This window comes from Cyprinus carpio, unplaced genomic scaffold (assembly GCF_018340385.1).
Source record: "Cyprinus carpio isolate SPL01 unplaced genomic scaffold, ASM1834038v1 S000006746, whole genome shotgun sequence".
NCBI lineage: Eukaryota > Metazoa > Chordata > Actinopteri > Cypriniformes > Cyprinidae > Cyprinus > Cyprinus carpio.
In genome coordinates this window covers 4,137,612-4,148,512 of record NW_024879345.1, presented here as the reverse complement: position 1 = coordinate 4,148,512, position 10,901 = coordinate 4,137,612, and the positions used below count along the sequence as shown (strand labels likewise).

Genomic DNA, 10,901 nt, shown 5'->3' with positions numbered 1-10,901 from the left:
CAAGTTGAAAAACTGAAGATGGTTAGTAGTGAAGGGGTAATAAAGCTGTTTTTGAGTCCTGTCTAAACTGGGAAGCCGGCAGTCCAGTTCACAGTGTCCATCTTGCACAGAACAGCAATTTTGTCCTTGGAGGTGTCCAGCACTCTTCCGGTTTTCCTCTATAGAGGAGATATGCATGAGCAGAAAGCAGATCCCACCGTAATGTCCCGTGTTGTGTTCTTTGTTGACAGGAAAAAGGAGACCATCACGCAGGGAAGAGGGGACAAAGAAACTGCTCCAGTAATTCGACTTCCTGAAGCATGGGAACAAAAACTTGAATTAAAGGATGGAGTTGCTTAATATCGCAGGTCCAAAGACCGGGTTGGCAGGTCATGCACCAGCTTGTTCTTTCCACACTCATTAAGAACTGTTGCTCTCAGGGGACTTCATGATGATGCAGGCCATCAAGGACAGAAGCAGAACAGAACCCTTCACCTTGTAAGCCAGAGGTTTTTCTGGTCTGTTATGAACACCGCATGTCAAAACAGTAAGCTTCTCCACGGTAAAAGATGTGTGAGTTGGGGAAGACTCAGGAACCCGAGGCCAGGAAGAGGCTCCATTGGCAGTCTATCAACAGGAAACAAGTGCACCACTTGAGCCATTGTTATGTATAGATTTCTGGTCTGCAGAGGGACCGCATGGAGAGAGTGATTGAATGTCTTAGTCCCATAACAGCCCAGTTCACAAAACAGCCCAGCGTTTCCTTGTTCAAACCAAACAGCCAAAGTGGTGCTCAAAAATTGTGGAACAACTTTTTTCTGTGGTTTTTTTATGGTTTTCCACAGATAATACACCTGATAAAGGTGCAAATTTTTGAGAGCAAACTGATTGCGGAGCTGTGCTAGTGTCTGGTGTGGATAAGAGATCCCATACCGCAACCGTGCCATCCTATGTGCATGGCAGACGGAAAGATTTTAATCGACCCTCGTCAGCATGATCCGCTCTTTGCCCTCCTCGAGCAAAATCGAGAGATGGCCCAAATGATTCAGACACTAACGTTCTCCCTCATAACTGGTACAACCCATGAAACAAACAGGCGTTTTGCACTGTTTCTAACTTAATGTTTGGAAGAATTCCAAGGTTACCTGTAGACGGTATGTTTGGGTTTGTGCTCTCAGAAATGGAGGATGTTCAGGGACTTATGATGAGTATGTAAAATCTCTCCAGAAAGATCTCAAAGAAAGCCATCGCATATTGACTAAGGGGCAATGCTACGGATGCACACAGAGGAGACAGACAGAAGGGTATAATTAAAAAGATCTAAGGGTAACCCTCTGGAGGTTGGAGATCCGTGGTCCTCTTGGCCAATTAAAAGGAAAGAGGAAGAAGGGGAAGGTTGGGCAGAGGTGGGAACTCAGCAAGTCATGTAGGACATGGAAAGATCCATTCATTGCCACTAACAGAGTTGAAAATCCCACACAAAGAACAGGAAAGTGGCATCGTAACTTTCTCCTCCGTAAAATTTCCTTCCATTGGAAGAGCCCGGTGACATCTGAATCGACAGTCCTGTCGGTACTGTAGGAAGAGAATCAAAAACAGAAGGCGAAGCCAAACATCTTGCTCAGTACAGAAAGAGAATCAGAGAATAGTAGAACTGCTGTGTGGATTTTACAGGGTGTAGACCCCAAAGCATTTCCAGTACTGGGAGTGCATTGTAAAGCGAGAAGTCCAAGGAACCTGTCACAGAGTTGGAACATTCAAACTGTGTGAGTCAAACAAGAGAGAAGAGTCTTTCTACCCCGAAACAAGTGCAAACAGATTGGAAGTTCTAGTGATTAATATGAAGCAAGAGGAATGAACTCTGACAGTGAGCAGTCTGATGATGACAATAGTATACATGAATTGGAACCAGATCAATTGTGCATCAGTAACAGAAAAGGACCCAGGAATATGTGAGCAACCAGAGAGTTTCAAGCTGAATCAATTGTAATGTCAAATGATGCCAGTTCAATGAGCAGATCAGTCAGAAGCTCTAAACATCAAGGCTCAAGTTGCAATAGTGTACATTCACAGAAAAAAGACTCCAAAGAACAGGGACTGTAGCAGACACTGCCTTGAAACCGAATGAAGGAACACTGAGAACCAGGGCAGGAAGGCTAGTGGAGACCCTGTAAGACGCCTGCTTGAGTGCATGAGCATGAAGTTGACTGAATCAGGGCAAAAAGATTCTCTGGCAGATTTACTCCAAATTCTATCAAATTTATAGAGGGTTAAAACTGATGTTTCAAGTTGAGTTTCAAGAGCTGACTGAAATTTAGACCCCAATGATCTTTAATAGGATATGAGAAGTACTCAATATGGGGGGTGAATGGTAATATGTATAAGGGCATATTTCTACCAGGCAGAGTGTCTTTGCTATTCGTTTGAATGACTTGAGTCATGGTAGCCCCCCCCTGTTGAGAGGAAAAATGCCTCGCCTACAGTCATAAAGTTTGCTGAAATTTAGGAGGTGAGAGTGTAGTGTTTTTGAGTTTGACCATTCCAGCAAACGTACATTTTCCAAGAAATTATATTTTATTTTTATTTTCATTTTTCACCATACATGTCATTATTAACAAACTTGTAGGACTATACGGAAACTGTGTATTTTTTATTTTGGTTTAAAAATATTGTGCTAGTATTTTATGTTGTGTGATGTCATTTCCTTTTTAATTGAATTACTAATCCAAGGCCCCTCGCCTCGGCCAGAACAGCTTTGGACTTGAGCTGCAGACAGGTACGCTGGGCAAATGTGCCCGAGACAAGGAGTTAAAAATATATCACACTTGAGTTACAAGTGTGGTTGATATCAGTGGATGACATGTTTAGATGCTGGATTGAGTCAAATAATCTGTTCGCTTGGCGCTTTATTTTTCAGTATATTGTGAGTTTTGTGTAATAACCGAGACCTGTTAATGAGCTTTCAACAGATTACCATCCACAACAGTACCAGCTGCACAAGCTTTTTATTGGGGGTATTTTTCACTGCACATAACTGCTTGTTCTTAAATAAAAATGATAACAGTGGATGATGTTCTTAAAAACAACCAACGGCGATGCCTTTCTAACTTTGTTGAAAGTTATATCAATCGCCTCACTTCTTGATGTCTTTCATTTCGCGTATTTAGAAGCTACATGTCTCAATCTTTTGAGACACTCGTTAATTGCAGCCTGCAGTTAAAACAGTATTAATGGGGGGACAGAGGTTCACTATTTCTCTCCTTACCCTCCCCGTGCAACTCGCAGCAAGATACAAAAAACCACGAGAGTGTCTTTGTTGTGTCCGCATTACATCCCGGTCACTTGTCTTTTTAAGTAACCTGCAGGTAATTAATTGGTTCACAAAATAAGCCACTATAACCAAACGCATCCAAACCCCCACCCCCGCCCCCCAACAACAACCGACAAATGCGTCATCCTGTAACTTAGTCAAGTTTAAAATCACTTCTTTTCTCATCATTTCCTGGGGCAAACCGTATGCAATTGTATGCATGTGTAGAAATACAATAATATTGAATATTACTTCTTATATTAGATTGAGAATATATTAACCTTTATTGACTTCTGTCTCTAAGGTTGTATTGTAGCACGATGTACCTACCAATACGCTGATGTTAGACTGAAGATAAGTGACACAAAACACTGGTAATGTAGTAATCTTATTGTTACAGAAAGTGTGAGCCAACAGACTTTGGACTTGAGCGCAGACATCGACAACAAGAACAAGAGATGCAGCTTCTTGGTGTGCCGCTGTTCCCCGTCCTGTATTTTAATAAACTGCAGATCTAGGTCCAATCGGCCAGGGGTGTCGTGTGTTTCTTTGTGCGTGATAGACGACTAAGTCCGCTACCACCATATCTATCACTCAAAGCATAACATTAATTTAAATATTGAATAAACAGTATGATTTCTACATCTCATGTCCGGTGATTCTGAAATTTCAACACAATTATAATGTATATTAGATATTATTACACATGTGGCACCCATGCATGCCACCTGTTGACCCACATGCATGCCTAGTGATTCCCCAGTTCTGTTCTGTTCCTCAATATGTCTTCTTTTAAGGCTCTTGTCTATGTACCCATTGACTTGTTCTTATCGTTCTACTGTGACCCTCATTGTTTGTATACAAGTAGTCATGTTTTTTAGCCATTCTTGCTTTGATCGTGTATTAATGTAAAAGCTCTGTTCATATCTCCAAACGTCCAAACTGAAATCCTGTGTATCTTGTTGCGGATTTTGGACTTACACACCTTCTGTAAATAAACTAGCACTTGGGTTACTCACCTACACTCGCTCCTTCAGTGGACATGTTACGTTACATTTGGCTACCAACACTGGTCAATTAAAATGAAGCACATAACATAGCCCTAATGGCCAGTAAAGGGCTAAGTCCTCGGAATTCACATTGCCAGTGGTGGCGAAACATGCTCTAGGATGCATGCGGGTCCCACAGAGGCACTAGATCTGCCCCAAACCCATCTTTAATTACTGAATACAATCATGGTCTTTCTCACTGAAAACTATTATTTCTAAAGACCAAAAAATACATTAACTTCATCTTCACTTACACAGCCGACCACTACTTTTAAAAGCAAAAAAAAAAAAAAAAACAAAGATCACTATACCATCTAAACAGCTAGCTACATTCATCTTTTACTATACTTCTTTATGTAAACAGTATCTTTACTAGGACCCACTGATGCTACATCGTTTAAATATTCAAAAACCATATTCTATACCTTATCGTTATTCTAAACAAGATTTCTCAAATACTGAAAATATACCTTCAATTTTATAAATTACATGTTCCATATACATTTCGAACCTCAACAGTCTGATAGTCCTACTTTACACATACAATCACACACAAACCCCCAGCGACTACCAACATACATATCAACACAGACTGAATGCGTCACATCGCAAGTTGGACTCAACAATAGACACTTTCATCAAGGTGAATCTTTGTTTGTGGTTTCATGAAAGGTACGACTATACATATCAAAACACATACCATCTGGTATCTTTATATTTATCCGGATCTTCTTCATGGAAAGAAATGAAACGCCACACTCATTACAACCATTCCTACCGCTAATGTTTGCTGTGTATTAGACATTCGTGCTTCATCGACCCAACGGGGTATGTTTGTCTGCCGTATCTCTAACCCTCTGCATGTCTTTAGATTCATATATTCGACCGTAAAACTACGTATTTAGGATGCCAAGCACAGCCTGTTCAGGGCGACAAGGCAAGGCATATTTAACTTACATAAAGTAACGTTTATTGGTGCACAGACCCAATGGAGTGAATCATCAAACATTTAGAGCACTTTTACATAAAAGGAAGTAAAAATAATAAAAAAGAATAATAATAACATCGATACAGTCAAACAAGGAATTTAAAAAAAGCTTTTTTAAATTATTTAAAAACTTTAGGTGTTAAAATGAATTAACAACGAGTTAAGAATAGAAAAATGGTTATACATTAAAATACAGTGCAACCAGTTAGCGACGTCTAGCCCACGTGCGACTCATCTGCAGTAAATGCCCACAGCCCTAAAACAGAAAAAAAAGGACTCTGACTCCAGAATCACACCCAAGATTCTTGACTTGTTTTTAGTTGTTTGGACCCCTAAAGTTTCAAGGTATTCATTCACCTTGAGAAATTTGTCTTTGTTGCCAAAAAGCAAATGACTTCAGTACAGGTTTAAAACTGTTATTTTTGTAAGGTGATGGTGGATATAGAAGTAGACTGTCAACTGTTAGTATTGAATCATTAAACATAATTTAATAAATTAACTAATATGACAATATTTTAAATCTATCTTAGTTTTAAATAAAGAATATAATATGGTTTTTTGAAAATATTTACCACCTATAGATTGATATGGATAGTTAAAATACTTTTAACATACAATATGTAAAATTAACTGCCTGTTATAGGTGAGGATCTGATTTTTTTTTTTTTTGCTTTTAAAAAATAACTTTTTCCTGCTTTTAAAATAGAGGGCATTTTGTTCGAAACAGCTAAACAGAAGCCCGCCGCAAACTGTCTTGTTCTCCGCTCCTGTCTCTGAAAAATAGCAGAGGTATGTGTAAGGTTTCCTGACCATAGCAAAAGTCACATAATTATGATTTCACGGCTTTGATTTGCCTCCTTATGTGAAAACAAGATAGCATTTGTGTTTACACACACTTTTTAAAATGAAAGCACCTCTTTTCTTGGCCGTCGTTTGCTGTAAATATGGAAGAGACAAGACAGGTTTTCCCTTATAGGTCAGCTTTCCATTTTGACATGCCCTTGGGAGAATCTGTTCACAAACAAATGTGGATATACAGTGGACCCGTGATACATGAAGGGCCTGGGTGGTTGAGCGGGTGTTTGGGCTTATGGCTGGAGTGACTAAGAGCCCTTATATTCTTCGTGGCAGAGATTCAACAAGGTGTTGGAAACATTCCTCCAGAGATTGTGGGGTTGGTCCATATTGACATTGATAGATCACGCCAGTGTGCTGCAGATTTGTTGGCTGCAAAATCCCTGATGCGAAATTTCCCCGTTCCACCACATCCATAAAGTTGCGCTCTATTGGATTGACGATCTGGTGATTGTGGATGCCATTTGAAGTGTAGGTGTGCAACTATTGTCCAGGTATCAAAAGAGACACCAGTCTGAGATGATTTTGAGCGTTGTGACCATGGTGCATTATCTTGTCGTGTCAACTCGGAGTAACCATCAGAAGATGGGGTACACAACTGTTATTCATTAAGGGATGGACATGGTTCAGTACGAACAATCAATCACATACCTAACATTGCATTGAGTTGCAAAACACAACTATATATGGCTGCTTTGCAATCTTAGTAGTTACTAAGCTATTGAATAGTCCTAACTAATAAAGTGGCCTGTGAGTGTAGTATATATAAATAATGTAATAATAATATTAGTTAGTTTTTTCAACATCTAGCGATGGAAGTTTTGTTTAATTTGGACTAATGAAAAGAAACACCAAGTCATAGTAGATGTTTTTTTTTTTTGTATGGTGTACCGAAATCGTACAGTCAAACCATGACCCCCGATACAAGGTTTACGTTACAAACTGTTACAGCTTTGCTACCATTTCCACCCCCTAACTATCAAACCCACTGTCACACACCATACAGGTCCATGCGGGGCCCCATGCTGGCTTTTTATTGCGGAGCAGTGGTGCTAGGACCAGCCCAACGCACCACCCCTAAACAGGATTCAGATGCATGGGTAGCCTAAGTCAGTTCCCCCTGGCTTTGGTCTCTAACCGCAAGGCTCTCTGTTGAGCCGGCCCACACTATGGGACTGCCCACATTAATCCCATGAGGCCCCAGTGTTGGCCGGACATTAAAACTGTTAATAAGAATCTTGTGTTGGAACAGTTTTCGTCCTTACCATTATGGGGTGCTATGGGATTTAGGTTTCCTCGTCACGTAAAGGCCCATGTGGCTTAGATAGCGTTAGCAATATGGGCCTGGAATGTTGACTGGATCAATTGATCGAAGAGGAATTGACTGTAAGTACACCCGGACAAGTGAGCCGATACATGGAGGAGAGTGTTAGCGCTAGGAGTTCAGGACAAGAGGAGCAATATTTGGAGTAAACATGTTATTCATCACATAGAAAAAGAACGAACAACCTGTAGCCAAGACTCGGGAAATGACAGTTAAAAAAGAAAACCGTAGCCCTTTAAGGACATGCAAGAAGGATTTCAAGGTACCTGATTCAATTTTTGCATGATGAATTTGGTGGTATTAAAATCACACAGGGTAGACAAATCCTTGTTAGGCCACCAATTGGTGATTAAACATGCACCAGTATCAAGGTAGGAGAGTTCGGTTAAGGGGAAGTAATCTATAGAATTCCAACTGAAATTGGTAGGTAATAAAGATGATAGTAGATAGTCTTTCTTGTAATGCCTGCATGTGGATGAAAAGGAATAATGCCAGAGAAGAGAGTATATATTGAGATGAGTCCCAGCTATGCCGGGCTTATAAGAGCTTGTACACCCCCAATCAGCGTGTTTTTTTTTCCCAAAAAAATGTCAAAAATATGGGCATGTTGCGGAAGTATGTAAGGGAAAACAGCGAGTGGTAAATGTACGTGGGAACCAATGGAATATGGCAAGTGTAAGTCAATGGGCACAGTTAAAGAGGGGTGACTGTTGGATCCCGAGCACCATAGTGAGCTTTCGGGCGATGTGCGGTCCGATAGGAACGTGTTTAAACAAATCCGAATCGTCCAGATTGCAGGAGGGAATAGCAATATGGCGCAGCGCTGTTAAAAAGGTTTTAAACAGACCATGAAGTCTGGGCAAGGCGAAATTGTGTACACATCAGTTTAATATGAACAAGAATCGTAGGCCATGCATCGCAACACAACTTACATGACGACTTTCTAAAACAATTGAAAACACTGAGTCCATGACTTTTCTAGCTGAGGTACTTATAACTGTGCTGCACCCAACTGAAAGGCAAGAAACTGAAGAGGTATCGCCAAATCATAATCAAGGCAGCTTAACAACATCTTTCAGATTTGAGGGACTTACTCGGGAACAAGTCAATGAAAAACTTAAGGGATCACATAGCAGCATACACATGCCATCACAATGGAGGCGCTGAATTGTTACTCATCGAGTTTCTTACCGTGGAAATTCAAGTGAGCTCCAACCTCCTAATAGGGCACAAGACATTAAAAAAGGTTCTGAGAGATCATTAAAGAATTCAAACCTCATGTACAATAGGCCCTTCAAGCGACATGGTGTGAAATCCCATTTAGATTTTGTAATACAATGGTGATGTATATCTATTCGAAGCGATAGACCGACATGTTAATTGGTTGTAGGGGTGGCACTATTTTGTTAGAGAATGAAATTTCACATAGGATTGAGAAGCTGGGTGAAGAATATGACTCAATCATAGTAGAGGTGTTGTTACAAGAGGACAGTGAGGGTGGTCACGGTGATTACATTATTATAATCCTTGCAATAGACTTACGTATAAGTCGTTTATAAAAAGTATCTTGGGAAAAGGTATAATCACAAAGTGATATGGTGTGGGGAATTTTAATGCACACTGTCCACTCTTTGGGTAAGTGATACCACGATCCTAATGGTCAGCATAAGATAAGACATTATGGATTTGGAAAAGTCTGTGTGTGTATGACTGATGGCGTAGAGCTACTACAATTGACGTGGCTCAAAGGGAAGATGGTTCTTCATATTGATCTAACATTTGCTGTCAGAACGTCTCAGCAGGGGTATTCTACGTTGGGAGTGTTTTTGGGAGGACCTCTACCATTGGAAGTGAGCACTAATGTGGATATTGTTGGTTAACTATTGTCGAATGGCGCTGTTTGTATGAAGCTTTCAGAGGAAAAGATAGGTAGAATGGAAATGTAAATTCCGCAAATTGGGGAAGCATTTAAATCTAACTACTTCGATGTGTAAGTTTCAAGCCAGTTGAGCATAAATGAGGAAATGGAGGATTGTAAGAAGAATCTAAATAAGAAATTCTGTGAAGTATTGTACAGCTTAAAGCTGAAGAGGTTATGGGGAAGAGTAAAGGGGAAATAGAAGAAAGGATCGATTGCCAAGGGTGGAATAGCTGAATATAGGTAACAAGCAATACAAGCCAGAATAAGGTCTTTAAAAAGGTGGTGAAGATGAGTTTATGTATTTGAGGATTTTATTTTAATAAAAAGCAACAAGGGAATGGGAGGAGGGTAATTAGAGAGCTAAAAAAAACTGTACTGGAGGAAATTATTGTAATTTTAGGGCGAGGAGGTAAGTCAGGAAGTAGGGGTATGTTAAGAAAGAGGTGGTTTAAGAGACATTTTGGGAATGGACTGTTTTAAATAACGGGGAAAGAATAGCTCGTGACTATGTGATAAAGCAGAATGTAGCAGAGGGTTTTGTTAAAGTACAATAGCAAATAATTACAATTATCAGAAGAATGAAAATAAATAGATAAAAAGGTATAAAGGAACATCCCAACTATTAGGATGAGGGAACAGGCCTTCATGTACACTGATATGTACATTATGAATTAAAGAGAGCTGTCGGTAGAGTTAAAAAAACTTCGCCAGGAAAGGATGAGATATGTTATATGATGGTCAAAAATTTATCTGAATTTTCTCTGAATTTTTTTATTGCGTCTTTTTAATAAAGTGTGGAGATCAGGGAGACTTCCTTCTTCATGGAAACACAGGGTTATTATTTCAGCATTATGCTTGTTCTCTTGGTTGTCCTTTCTAAGCTTAACAAAGTTATAACACCTGGATAGCTTACAAGCTAAAATAGTATTTTGCAGGAAACACATCTCAATGTATCTGACCACACAAATTAGCAGAGATGGTCCCAATCTTTCACACAAGGGAGTTGCTATCCTTATTCAACAGTGCGTCAATAATGCAAAATGACAGTTAAAGGCAGTTCATCATTGAATTCAGTGATGTCATCATGCAGCCAGTTCAGTTTAAATAGTATCTGTGCAATTCCATTAGTCAACAATATCACTGTAAATGAAGTGTCCCCACAAGCAAGCCAAGGCGACAGCCAAGGAACCAAAACTCCATCGGTGACAGAATGGAGAAAAAACCTTGGGAGAAACCAGGCTCAGTTGGGGGCCAGTTCTCCTAAACCAGCAGTTCAATTCCAGGCTGCAGCAAAGGCACATCAGTTTGCAGAAGAATATGTTTCCTGGTCTTGTCGTGGTCTGAGACAAGGACTTACAGGATCTGTTTTGGGGCTCTAGTCCTGGTCTCCTGTCTTTCAGGCTTGAGGTCCTTTCTAGGTGCTGATCCACCATCTGGGCATACATAATGGATCCGGGTGCTGGACCCGTGCTTGC

The 10,901-nt window shown here is 40.1% G+C and overlaps 1 pseudogene; it reads right to left on the bottom strand.

Annotated features, from left to right (window-relative positions):
• Window positions 1-399: 399 nt before the first annotated feature.
• Window positions 400-10,901, bottom strand: part of LOC122144642 — a 17,706-nt pseudogene continuing 7,204 nt past the window's right edge.